We start from the raw sequence: 12,344 nt of genomic DNA, 5'->3' as shown, positions 1-12,344 counted from the left end.
ATTGGAGATACAGAATCTGCCTCTCCCACATACAGGGTGAATTCTCATATTTGTCACCTCTACAACTGGTTTTTTTTTCGGCAGGCTCAAGGGCAAATTTTCCCACTACTCCTTTCAACTCCAGATCAAAGGTTCTTGCCAAATGTACTAATGGATCACCTCCCAAAAATAAATCAGGAAACAGCCTGTAACAATGCTCTATCCCAACAGAAAAACACACATTGTAAACAGTCAAGAGACCTCAACAACCCTCCCTCCACTCCAAGACTCACTGCGTCCATAGGAGAAAAAGCCCAGCTAGTCAACTCATCACTATTAAAGATCGTCCTGGAGGGGAGACTGGTGCACTAGAATGGCTGTTTGAATGTACTGTTGTTTTGTGCTCTGTGTCTGAAATGCAGATTTTTATCTTTAATATCAAATCTCCAGAAAGAGATGTGGATCACTGAACAGACAGCTCCACTGCACTTGTTGCAGAAAGGTTAGTGCAGATAAGAACTTGCAATTGTGTACTGCCTTTTACATCCTTAATGTCCCAAAATGCTTTTGAAGTGGAATCACCAGTTGATGCATTTCCCACACTGCAGGATCCTTTTGTGAACAAATTGCTGTAAAACAGTAATGCAGTGAAGTGAACTATTTTTATGCTGGTTGAGGGATAAATATTGATCAACAGAACTCTCCTCTAAAACAATTCACTACATCCAACTGAGCGAAGACAGGGCATATACCTCCCAATAGCATTGGAATTCCCTAATACTGCACTGGAGTGCCAGTCTAAACATTCTGCTCAAGCCTCTGGAGTAAGCCGAACCCACAACCTTCTGGCTCCAAAGAGTGCTACCACTGAGCCAAAACCCCTCATATGACAAGAACCACTCCAGTTTTAGCATTTTGAATAGCCCAGAATCAGTACATGCTGTGGTAGTTAACTTAGTCAAGTATCCTTTCTGCAGGAAAAGAAAAATCAGCCAATTTTCAACTTTACATGTTGCAAGAATTTCCGACAATTGATGTAACAGATACTTCTGTTGAATCCAATTAGTTTACCGGAACAGTCATGTTCAAATGATTATGGAACATTGATTTATGCCATATACTACACAACAGCCTGTAGTAGTGTGGCAGTATCCATGATAAAACTTATGGCTAGGAACTGTTCACTTATTACAAAGCTGCCCAGTGAGCAAAAAAACCTCACTAGTTCTAACCACACTGACTGCAGAGCATTAAACACACTTCAAACCACTGCTAATAGAGCAGACCAGGAGAAGTCCCAGGTTTCATTTTGCCTCAATGCAAACACAAGCCCCCGTCCCTACGGGAGCCCTGGTTTGATTCTTCTCTACAGATACTCTTCAAATTGTATAGGCAAGTTTTAACTTCCATTCTCTGGTTAGCCTTTGATAATGCAGCCAGGATAACAGGAACCTAGTGGACTTCTATAATAACAAAGTGCTGGAAAAACTCAGGTCTGGCAGCATCTGTGGAGAGAGAAACAGAATTAACATTTAAAGCCCAATGGGACTTTCAGCTTGAAGTAAAGGCATCATACCAAAATACCTTCACTTGCAGAGCATTGGAGCATCTTCAAGGTCAGAGATATGACCAAAAAAACTGAAGCAAAGCCAAACAACATATTGGTGAGAATCACAAGGCTTGGTTAAAAAAAAGTGAGCTTGAATAGTTGGAGAGCTCAGGGAGAAGTTTAAGCTTGCAGGCACAGCCACCAATACTGATGCAAAGGTAGCAGGCAAGAGGGGCTCCAGTTAAAGAACAGTTCTGGGAAGACTATAGCCCTGGAGACAGTTAGAAATGGGTAGCAGTGAGGCCATAAAGAAGCTTAAAAGCACAAGAATGATGATTTTAAAGTCAAAGTGTTTTAGGAAACCAGAAGCCAATATACAGCAGCCAGCAGAACTTTATACAAGATAGGATGCAGTGTCACAAAGCCGCAAAGGAGCTGAAGTTTAGGGAGGGTGCAGGATGAGGCTGGCCAGGGCAGCATTGGAATAATTGGAGTCTTTAATGTGACAAAAATCACCGATAGAGGGTTTTAGCAGATGGACTAAGGGATGGGCAGAAGCATACAATGTAAATGAACATGTGGGGTCTAAAGCTTTGGTTAAACAAAATTGTTTGAAACCAGAGATAGGAATGGAAGGTGCTGTCTGCACTTAATTTGTTATGGGAGCTGAAGGTCATGGTTTTTCAATCTTTCAGCTCACCTGGACTGGATTTGACACCAAATTAAAACCACAACCCCACAATGGAAAAATGACTTGGCTTTCGAATTTTCAAAAGCAGTTATTAGTTTTGCAATTCACTAGACAACTTTTGTTCCAATTCAAATTTGGTGGTCACACTGACTCATTTCTGGGCCCTTTAACTTGAAATAGTATCCTTGCAAATCTGATATTGCATAACCCACTCAAAATTAGAAACAACAAAAATCATATAAGCCAACTGATCACACTATTAAGTTTGTGTTATTCATCAACGTGCATTTTATGCAGAAATGCTTGATACAGGAATCCAATTGTGACCGACAGACCAATCCAAACTAGACAAGGAGTTTGGAATGGTCACCCTCTAGACTTCCCTTTCACTCTCCTGGCCTCCCATCCTCCCCAAATAAGCTAAAAAAATTCCATCTGGCCAACATTCCAGAAGTTCTGACCCATAACTACTTCAGCTTTTCATAGGAGAGAATGATACAGAACCGAAACAGGCCATTCAACCCAGCATGCCTGCTTCTTGGGTAAAATCATCCTTTTCCCCAATCTTTTTTTAAAAAAAGAGGCAGAATTTAAATCTTGGGCTTCTCCAAGCACCAAAAGCAGAACTTTGAATGCATTGGTCCTGAAAGCTCTCTCCCTCCATTCCCCTGCCCTTCAAACCCTGCCACATTTACTCATCACTTTAACCACACTTCTGGTCACCCCTCTTAGCGACTCTTCCTAGCTCAGCAGTTTTCTTAATAACATTTGTGAAAGGCACTGGATGATTTTTATATTTTAAAATAAACACGGTTAAAATTTGATACTAGAAATCTTGTGCGTTAAGGGGAAAAGACTAATGATTTAGGCAAATGGTGAGGGAGGGAGGAGGGACAGACAAGCCACCTTTGCTATCAGCTTCTAAGAACATTCGGCTTGTTGGGATTGCAACTCTTCTCCCCTCGTCAAAAACTTACCACCTAGGTTAATAAATAATGGAATGAGCCACTGACTTAAATTGGGAAATAACCCACTAATTTTAATTTAAAATTTAAAAAAGCTGGTAGTCTTTGGTGCGTTGAGGACAACAAGCATGAACTCCCTTGCGACTTTTGTACTTTGTGGGGGAAATACGCTTCAAGTTTTGATCCTCATTTCCAGTCAACTGAGCTGATAAGTTGGCTGATTTCCCAAGTCCGTTAGTCTCTGCAACTAAAGGGAGTGCTACTTTAGAGCAACCACAACTCCTCAAACTGTGGCTACACATAATCCCTTTACAGGCAGCTGCATCATATTGTAGAATTGTTCCTACCAAAACAAATCAATGACAGTGCTACTGGACCTGAAACTCTACTGAACATACCCAACTTTGACCCATCTTCAGACGGATCTTGCCCAAGACAAAGCCAACTTCAATCTGCTTAAAGTCCAAATCTGTAGAGCAGCACACCAAGGAGATCATACACTCTGCAGATATATTGTGAATATGCAATAAGGGGAAAGCAAATGAACAGATAAAAGGTAGAAAATGGTTACAAAATCCTTCAACTCCACTAGTGTTAACCCATATTGAAAAAGGGAACTCGTGGGGGAAGAGGCAGTCCAGGCTAACATAAGCACATCATTTCTTTTAGAACCTGTCCTATCAAGAGTTGCAGTCCATTCAGTGGTTTTACCAGGGCCTAACAAGAACATCCTACTAGATGTGCTGTTCAGTGACACTAGGTTTTTTGGGGGGCACAAGATGGCTGCCAAAACCAGAATTTATTATACATTAAGCACAAGACAAGGCTGTATCCAAGAACAGCACGAATGCTCATATTTCAAAGTCACCACCAGTAATGCTAATTGAAGATATTTTAAAAAATGGCTGGTTTGGAAATAAACATGCAAACCATAAAACAAGAAATTTTTCAGCCACTGTACAAGCAGAAATCTGATCTCAAATCCATTAGGAAAACATGACTTTTTTGAAAAAGCATCAAAGTGTCCTACTACAAATGACCCATTTAAACTGCCATTTTAGCTCAATGATTTTTTTAAAAACATGATACATCCAGCTGTTGGGAGAGTTTTAAAAATACCAGTGTGCACCATGTGACCTTGCTCCTATAGGCCTCACAAAAACCAGGAATGCAATGGGAATAACCCCTCCTACCAGGCTTCTGCTTCATAAATGGCACTTTAAGGCAGACTCAGCAGAACCAAGAGGTCCCACTCATACCCACTCTCCCCAGTTGGCCAAGGGCAAAAATGGATGCTTTAAAATGTAACCAGATATTGGAGGACCTACCTTTCCAGAGGATGCAGCTTCCTCCATTTATGTATAAAATGTAAGTAGATGGGCTAATTGGTCTGCAGCCCAAGTGACAGTGCAGTAGTCTATTCCACAAAGTGCTTTGATATTGGATTTCTATCTGGAATGCTTGCCTCTACGTAAAGGATGGTCAAAGTTGGAATTCTTCTCCACAAAGAAAATGATAGATTAATATTTAGACAGACCAATAGACTTCTGTTAACCCAAGATATTAAGGGGTGTGAGACAAAAGGCCCATCCAAGGAAAGCCAGCACAGATTTGTCAAGGACAAATAGAGTGTTTAACTAATTCAGTTTTTTGATGAGGGAACAAAGGGGTTGATGAGGGTAATGCTGTTCATGTGCTGTACATGGACTTCCAAAAGGCATTTGATAAAGTGCCACACATCAGACTTTTGTGCAAAGTTTAGTTCATGGAATAAAAAAAGGGACACTAGCAACATGGATATGAAATTAGCTGAGTGACAGGAAACAATGGTGTTCTCCAAGGGTTGTGTTAAGAGCCCTGTTCTTCCCAATATGCATTAATAACCTAGACCTGTGTGTACAGGACATAATTTCAAAATTTGTGGAGGGCAAAACTTGAAAGCATTGTGAAATGTGAGGATAGTGTTCAACTTCAAAAGACAAAGGCAGGATGATGGAATGAGCAAAGTTGCAGATGAAATTTAATGCAGAAAAAAGTGTGAAATGATCCATATTCATAGGAACATGGAGACAATACAAAAATAAAAGGGTACAAGTCTAATAGGGGTGCAAAAACTGAATGACTTGGAGTGTACACATGCATAAATCATTGAAGGTGGCAAGACAAGTTGAGCATAGTTCATAAAGCACCCCTGGGGGATGCAAGTTCAAGTCCCACCACAGACAGTGGGTAGAAATTTAATAAAAATCTGGAACTGAAAGCTGGTCTCAGTGCCACCTATTCCTGCAAAAAATCCATCTGGTTCACTGATGTCCTTCAGGTAAGGTAAGCTGGTCTGGCCTACATGTGCCTCCAGATCACGGCTCTTAACTGCCCTTTCCAGAATGGCTGCCTAGGCCATAGTTCAAGGGCAATGAAGGATAAGCAACAAATATTGGCATCACCAGCAACTGGCACTTCTTTACAGCCAAACTAACTGATAGAAATTCTTGTAGCTGGTTGTCTGATCAAGGTCTCCAGTCCACAGATAGCACAATTGACTCCAATACCAACATTCGGTATCCTTACTTACCCAAGCTGATTTTTCAGTCCATCTTAGTTCTGCCCAAAATGTTACTTGCTATTTATCAAGCCAGAACAACATCCAGGTCTTCTGCATTTGGACATGGGCTGCTTCAGTATCGTCGTGAACACTGCTGAACATTGCACAAACTTCCCCAGTTCTGACCTTATGATGGAGGGAAGGTCATTGATGAAGGAGCTGAAGATGGCTGGGCCTAGGACACTACCCTGAGGAAATCCTGCAGTGATGTCATGGGACTGGGATGATTGACCAAGAACCACAACCATCTTCATCTGTGGTCAGCATGTCACCAACCAGTGCATAGTTCATACCTGCCATGCACCCCCCCCCCTCCCCCTCATTCCCATTGACTTGAGTTTTGCTAGGACTTCTTAATGCCACTCAGTCAAGTGCTACCTGCATGTCAAGAGCACTCACTCACACCGAGTTCAGCTCTTATGTTTGGATCAAGGAATGAAGTCAGCTGAGTGGCCCTGGCTAAACCCAAACTGAGCATCAGGGAGCAGGTTATTGCTGAGTAAATGCCGCTTGATGGCACTGTCAATGATACCTTCCATCACTTTGCTAATGAGAGAAGTAGAATGATGGGGCAGTAATTGGCTGGATTGGACTGATCCTATTTGCAGGACATGGACAATGTTCCACATTTCCAGGTAGATGCCTGATGTAGCTGCACTGGAACAGCTTGGCCAGGGGCATGCCTACTTCTGGAGCACAAGTCTTCAGTACTGTTGCTGGAATGTTGTCAGGGTTCATTGCCTTTGCAGTATCCAATGCCTTCAGCAGTCCCTGGATAGCATGTGGAGAGAATGGAATTGGCTGGAGCATGGCATCTAAGATGCTGGGGATCTCAACAGGAGTTAAGTAGATTATCCACATGGTACTTCTGCCAGAAGATATTTGCAAATGCTTCAGCCTCGTCTTCTGCACTGATGTGTGGGACTCACCCATCATATGATGGGTATGTTTGTCCTTTTTGTTGTTAAATTGTCCACCACTATTCATGACCAGATGTGGCAGCACTGCAAAGCTTAGGTCTGATCCATTGGTTGTGGGATTGCTTAGCTCTGTCTATCAGTTACTGCTTATGCTTCTGGCATGCAAGTAGTCCTGTGTTGCAGCTTCACCAGGTTAACACCTGTTAGCTATGCCTATTTCTGCTTAGGGCTGTACTCACCACACTTAACTCCCTACAAACCCTGCAGGAAAAATTAAATTTTCCCATTTTCATTAAACCAATTTGCTAATCCAGTCAGTCAATAGTGCATACTCGCTGGTCCTAGATATACATCCTACATGCTTTGCATTATGCCTTTAAATATATTCCACACATCCTCAACTCCACTGCCCCCACCACCAATACCATTCACAACCTCAGAACAGCCTGAAGTGCTTTATAGCAAATTCTTTTAAAGTGCAGTCACTTCTGTAATGTAGGAAACATGCCAGACAATTTGCACAGAGCAAGGTCCCTTAAACAGTGAAATAAATGACCAGATAATCTGTGCAAGATGCTGATTGAGGGACAAAACTCTCTGATCTTTTGAAATAGTGCTAAGGGATCTTTTATGCCCAGTTGAATTCACACAGGCCATCAGTTTATGGAAACAGTTTGTCTCATCTGAAAGGCAGCACTCCAGTATCGCAATTGAGCGCATAAAGCTAGGCTGAAGTCTCTGGAGTGGGGCACAAATCCAGTGTTCTGAAGAGGCAAGAATACTACCAATGACTCACAGCTGGATGGCAAATGAATCAAAATTGTTGCCATTATCCTTTGTGGATGACAGGATAGTACTGCAACTTCAAATTACTGTAATAAATCATTGTACTGGGCTGCAATATATAGAGGGTACATATTAAGTCGAGTGGTAGGAGAGATCAGATGTAATGGATGACTACTTCAGTGTGGCATACCCATACCTGCAATGGTCTAGGAGACTAAGGGAATTGGATGGTTAGCTACCTGCTACAGTAGCCAGGCACAATTCTGCTCTTATAATCACACTGTAGTATGACTGCTTTATTGAAGTTTAGGTCAATGTTAGCAAGATATTGGTGATCAGGCAATGCATGTGTGTCACTGAAGAATCAGGGTATTGGATTTTCCTTGGTGCTGATCATTGCAGACATGTGTTGCATAATGGCTTCTGCCACTCATCACCCAAACCTGAGTCCTTGTCTATTATCCCAGGTGGACACTCTAGAACCAAAACAGGCCCGCAGATCTTGTGGAAAAGGAGTCGTTCAAAGCACATGAAGATAGTTGGACTGAACACAACCAGAACAGTTAGTGATTAATAACCACCTATTTGAGGCAGACAAGATCTAGCTGCTAGATAATCCCTTTTGACTTCAGCTGCGTTTCTTAGCATCGTTCATAGTGAAAAGTCACCTCGACATCCAAACAATTCTTCTCTTCTTATTCAGCCATCATATTCATATCTGAAGATTGCAGAAGTCCTGAGTCGAGTGGTTCAAATGAAACTCAAATTGAGTGTGAATGGGTAACTGAAAATGTTGCATTACTGATTGCCCCTTCCATCCTTTTACTGGTCATTGGGAGAAGGTTACAGGGCAAACCATTAGCTGCACTAGATATGCAGTTTACAGCTAGGGCCAATCTGGACAATCTCAAATTCTGACAGTTATCAGACCTGCACTGGAAGTGACTACCTTACCTTCACTGATGTAGAATTCAGAACCGCAGCACAGATGCTGTTGGGGCCCTTAGCCTTCAACATCTCCAGTGCACTCAGCTGCTTAAGATTATGTGGAATTAACTGAATTGGCTGGAAACATCTACTTCAAGTTGCAGGCTGGACACATCTCAATGAAGATACCTACAAAGGCTGCAGTGTCAGACCATGTTTAAAAAAGGTAGAGATTTTCGGGGAGCTTACCACATCCAGTTGAGAGTCAAGGTGAACAATGTTAGGAGTTTGCACTGACCAATGAGTTGATCACTTAGCTGTCTATAAACTGCTACTATGTTTATAACAAGGCAACTATCACACCAGTTTCATCAAATTGGTGACTTATTCCAAGCTGAGCCTACAACAGCTCCTGATAAACACCAATCTATATTCACAAGGCAAGGGTGGTGCTGTTTGTTAAACTAACTTATCTTGGAGGCTGACTACCAACTGACAACTCCCACTGGATCATAACCCCCACCCCACCATCACTAACCAGTCTGAAATGGCAGCTTCATGTCATTCATCTCTATTTTAGTGATAGTGACCACAACATGTTACAATTTAAGCTCGTTATGGACAAAGAAATAGACAAGTTGCAAAAAAATGTTTTGGATTGGGAGAGAGCAGATTTTAGTAAAATAAGGCAGGATCTGGCCAAGATAGACTTGCTTCTTGTGGGGAAATCTACAGAGGAGACGGGGGGGGGGGGTTTCAAAAAGGAAATGGGGAGGGTACAGGCTCAACATGTTCCCTCTAGGGTGATAGGAAGGAGTAACAAGCTCAGAGAACCATGGATGACCAGAGATATTCTGGATACAATGAGAAGAATTTTAAAAAAAAAATAAAAGAGGCTTTTAGCAGGTACAAGGGGAGCAAATCAGTGGAGTACAGAAAGTGCAGTGTGGAGCTTAAGAAAGCAATTAGGAGAGCAAAGAGGGGATATGAGAAAGCTCTGGCTGGTAAAAGTAGGGAAAATCCCAAGATATTCTATAAGTATATCAATGGGAAGAGGATAACCAGGGAAAGAGTAGGGCCCAATCTATGGGCGGAACCAGAGGACATTGGTAGAATGTTGAATGAATATTTCACATCCGTCTTCACCCAAAAGAATGAGGATGAAGGTATGGAACTCGGGGAGAGAGACTGCGAGGTTCTTGAGCAAATTGATATAGGGAGTGACAAGGTATTGGGAGGTGATGGCAGGCTTAAAAGTGGACAAATCTCCAGGTCTGGATGATTTTTTGTCCCAGACTGCTGAGGGAGGCAAGGGAGGAGATCACAGGGACTCTGACCCAAATTTTTAATTCCTCTCTGGCCATGGGGGAGGTGCCAGAGGACTGAAGAACAGCTAATGCGATTCCCCTATTTAAGAGTTGTAGAGATAAGCCAGGGAACTACAGGCCAGTGAGTCTCACGTCAGTGGTAGGGAAACTATTGGAGAAAATTCTGAAGGAGAGAATCTATCTCCACTTGGAGAGGCAAGATTTGATCAGGGATAGTCAGCATGGCTTTGTCAGAGGGAGGTCATGCCTAACAAATGTGATTTAACTTTTTGAGGAGGTGACCAGGTGTGTAGATGAGGGTAGTGCAGTTGATGTAGTTTATATGGATTTCAGCAAAGCCTTTGATAAGGTCCCACATGGGAGACTTATAAAGGCGGCAAATGCACATGGGATACAGGGTAATTTGATAAGGTGGATTCAAAATTGGCTTAGTTGTAGGAGACAGAGGGTGATGACAGAAGGCTGCTTTAGTGACTGGAAGCCAGTGTCCAGTGGTGTACCACAGGGATCTGTGCTGGGGGCCCTTATTATTTATCATTTATATAAACGACATAGATGACTATGATTTTGGGGGGGGGGGGGGCGCGGGATTAGTAAGTATGCGGATGACAGATTGGCCAGGTGGTTAACAGTGAGGTTGAGTGTCTTGGGCTACAGGAAGATATAGACAAGATGATAAAATTGGCAGGTAAGTGGCAGATAGAATTTAACCCTAAAACGTGAGAGGTGATACATTTTGGAAGGAGAATGCTTGAAATATTCAAGTCAGGCAGCAAGATCAATTTTATTTCTGGAACCAAGATGTCCAGCCAACCAGAAGCTAAGGCTTGTGAAAGATCTTGTAGAAAAAAAATGATCTCATTATTTACATCATGGCCATTCGTAGGGCTATGATGTGCACATAGCTGGTTGACAGTTCCCCTACATTGCAGGGACTGTAAAGTAGATCATTTGCAGTAGCCATTTTAAGACATTCAGGTAGTGGAAGATTCTAAGTACAAGATAAAGGGGGCAAATTGAAAACTTTGGCAAGTTCTTTCCTAAAGAAAGGCTACATTCAAGCTTGCACTAAGATGGAGAGGCAGATGTCAAAAGTGAAGACTGGATGAGGTAAAAACCAGTTGAGCAATTGTTTAACAAGTTTTCTTGGGCACCACAGACCTAAAAAAGGACTATTAAAAATGGAAAAAGCCTTTAAATTAAGAAAACTGGCAGCTCGAATACAAAATTAAACTAAATTTAAACATTGCTCAGTTATTAATTTCAAGTTTTTTGTTTGGCATTGATACTGCTCCAAATGAAGACCACAAAAAAAGGTCTATAAGCACTGATGCATTGTCATTGCATGTGCTAGTTTTATTCATAAAATAGTAACTGGAAAGTTAGCAAATCTTAGACAATGTAAATGCAGATCAGTGAATGTTTGTTGGTTAGTCTTGATTAGTAAGCATATGGTATGTCAAGAACCAGAAAAGCATGAAGACACTCGGGTATAGTCAACCACTAGGTAAATGCGTACCAAATCTTGGCATCACTTAGAAGAGACTAGGAATGGACGTGGACAAGATTAAGAATAGACAAAAGATGCTTCTACTGGGAGCTGGTCCTAGGATGATCACTGGCTAGTTTAAGGTTGTGGTACTGCAGCAATCAATAGCAACCTGTTGCTCAAGCACAAAATCTTCATTATGCAATGGCATGTATAATAAGCATAGTTTAATGGTTCATCTTGTAAGATGACTGAAGTGTTGAGAAGTACATGGCATTACTTTGAAATCTGAGCATTTATCAAAAAAGTCAAATGATCAAGCCAATGAGCTGGTGCAGCCAATTATGTACCATGACTGAGGTATCAAAAAGTGGCTCAAAATAAAAGGAATACTATACATGCTTGTAGTAATAAGTGGCATGATTAATGCAAACATATGAGCTAGGAGTAGGCCACTCAGCACCAAGCTTGCTCTGCCATTCAATAAGTTCATGGCTGATCTGATTGTACCCTCCTGCCTAACCCAGATAACCTTCACCCCTTTTTTAATTAAGAATCTACCTCTGCTTTAAAAATATTCAAAGATTGTGCTTCTACTGACTTGAGCAAGAGAACTTCAAAGACTCACTACCACCCAAGAGAAAATGTTTCTCATCCATCTTAAATGGACAACCCCTAGTTCTAGACTCTCCCACAACATCCTCTTCACATCCACTGTGTCAAGACCTCTCAGGATCTTGTATGTTTCAATCAAACTCTAAACTCCAATGGATACTAGCTTGTCCAACCTTTCCTCAGAAGAAAACCTGCCCACACCTGATTAGTCTAGTAAACCTCCTCTGAACTGCTTCCAACACATTTACATCCATCCTCAAATAAGTAGACCAATACTGTACACAGTACTCCAGATGTGGTCTTGGTGTCCTGTACAACTGAAGCATAACCTCCCTACTTTTATATGCAATTCCTCTTGCAGTAAAGGATTAGAAAAGATATGCCACAGAGACCTGAGTGGAGGGATGCTACAATTAAATAAAAACAGAATTACCTGGAAAAACTCAGCAGGTCTGGCAGCATCGGTGGAGACGAAAAGAGTTGACGTTTCGAG

The 12,344-nt window shown here is 41.8% G+C and overlaps 1 protein-coding gene across 6 annotated transcripts in view; it reads right to left on the bottom strand.

Moving 5' to 3' along the window:
• cpeb1b (cytoplasmic polyadenylation element binding protein 1b) overlaps positions 1–12,344 on the bottom strand; it is a 77,713-nt gene that overhangs the window by 46,176 nt on the left and 19,193 nt on the right. The window contains exon 1 of one of the 6 annotated variants that reach the window (XM_078532570.1): positions 8,669–8,692. The exons of the other annotated variants lie outside the window; for them this stretch is intronic. The gene's annotated coding sequence lies outside the window, so the exon portion shown is untranslated. Of the gene's footprint in view, positions 1–8,668; positions 8,693–12,344 lie in introns of those variants that run through there. 6 annotated transcript variants of the gene reach the window in all.

Source organism: Cetorhinus maximus, chromosome 30, assembly GCF_964194155.1.
Source record: "Cetorhinus maximus chromosome 30, sCetMax3.hap1.1, whole genome shotgun sequence".
Taxonomy (NCBI): Eukaryota; Metazoa; Chordata; class Chondrichthyes; order Lamniformes; family Cetorhinidae; genus Cetorhinus; species Cetorhinus maximus.
Note: the sequence above shows the minus strand (reverse complement) of the source record. Positions and strands in the feature narration are given on the sequence as shown.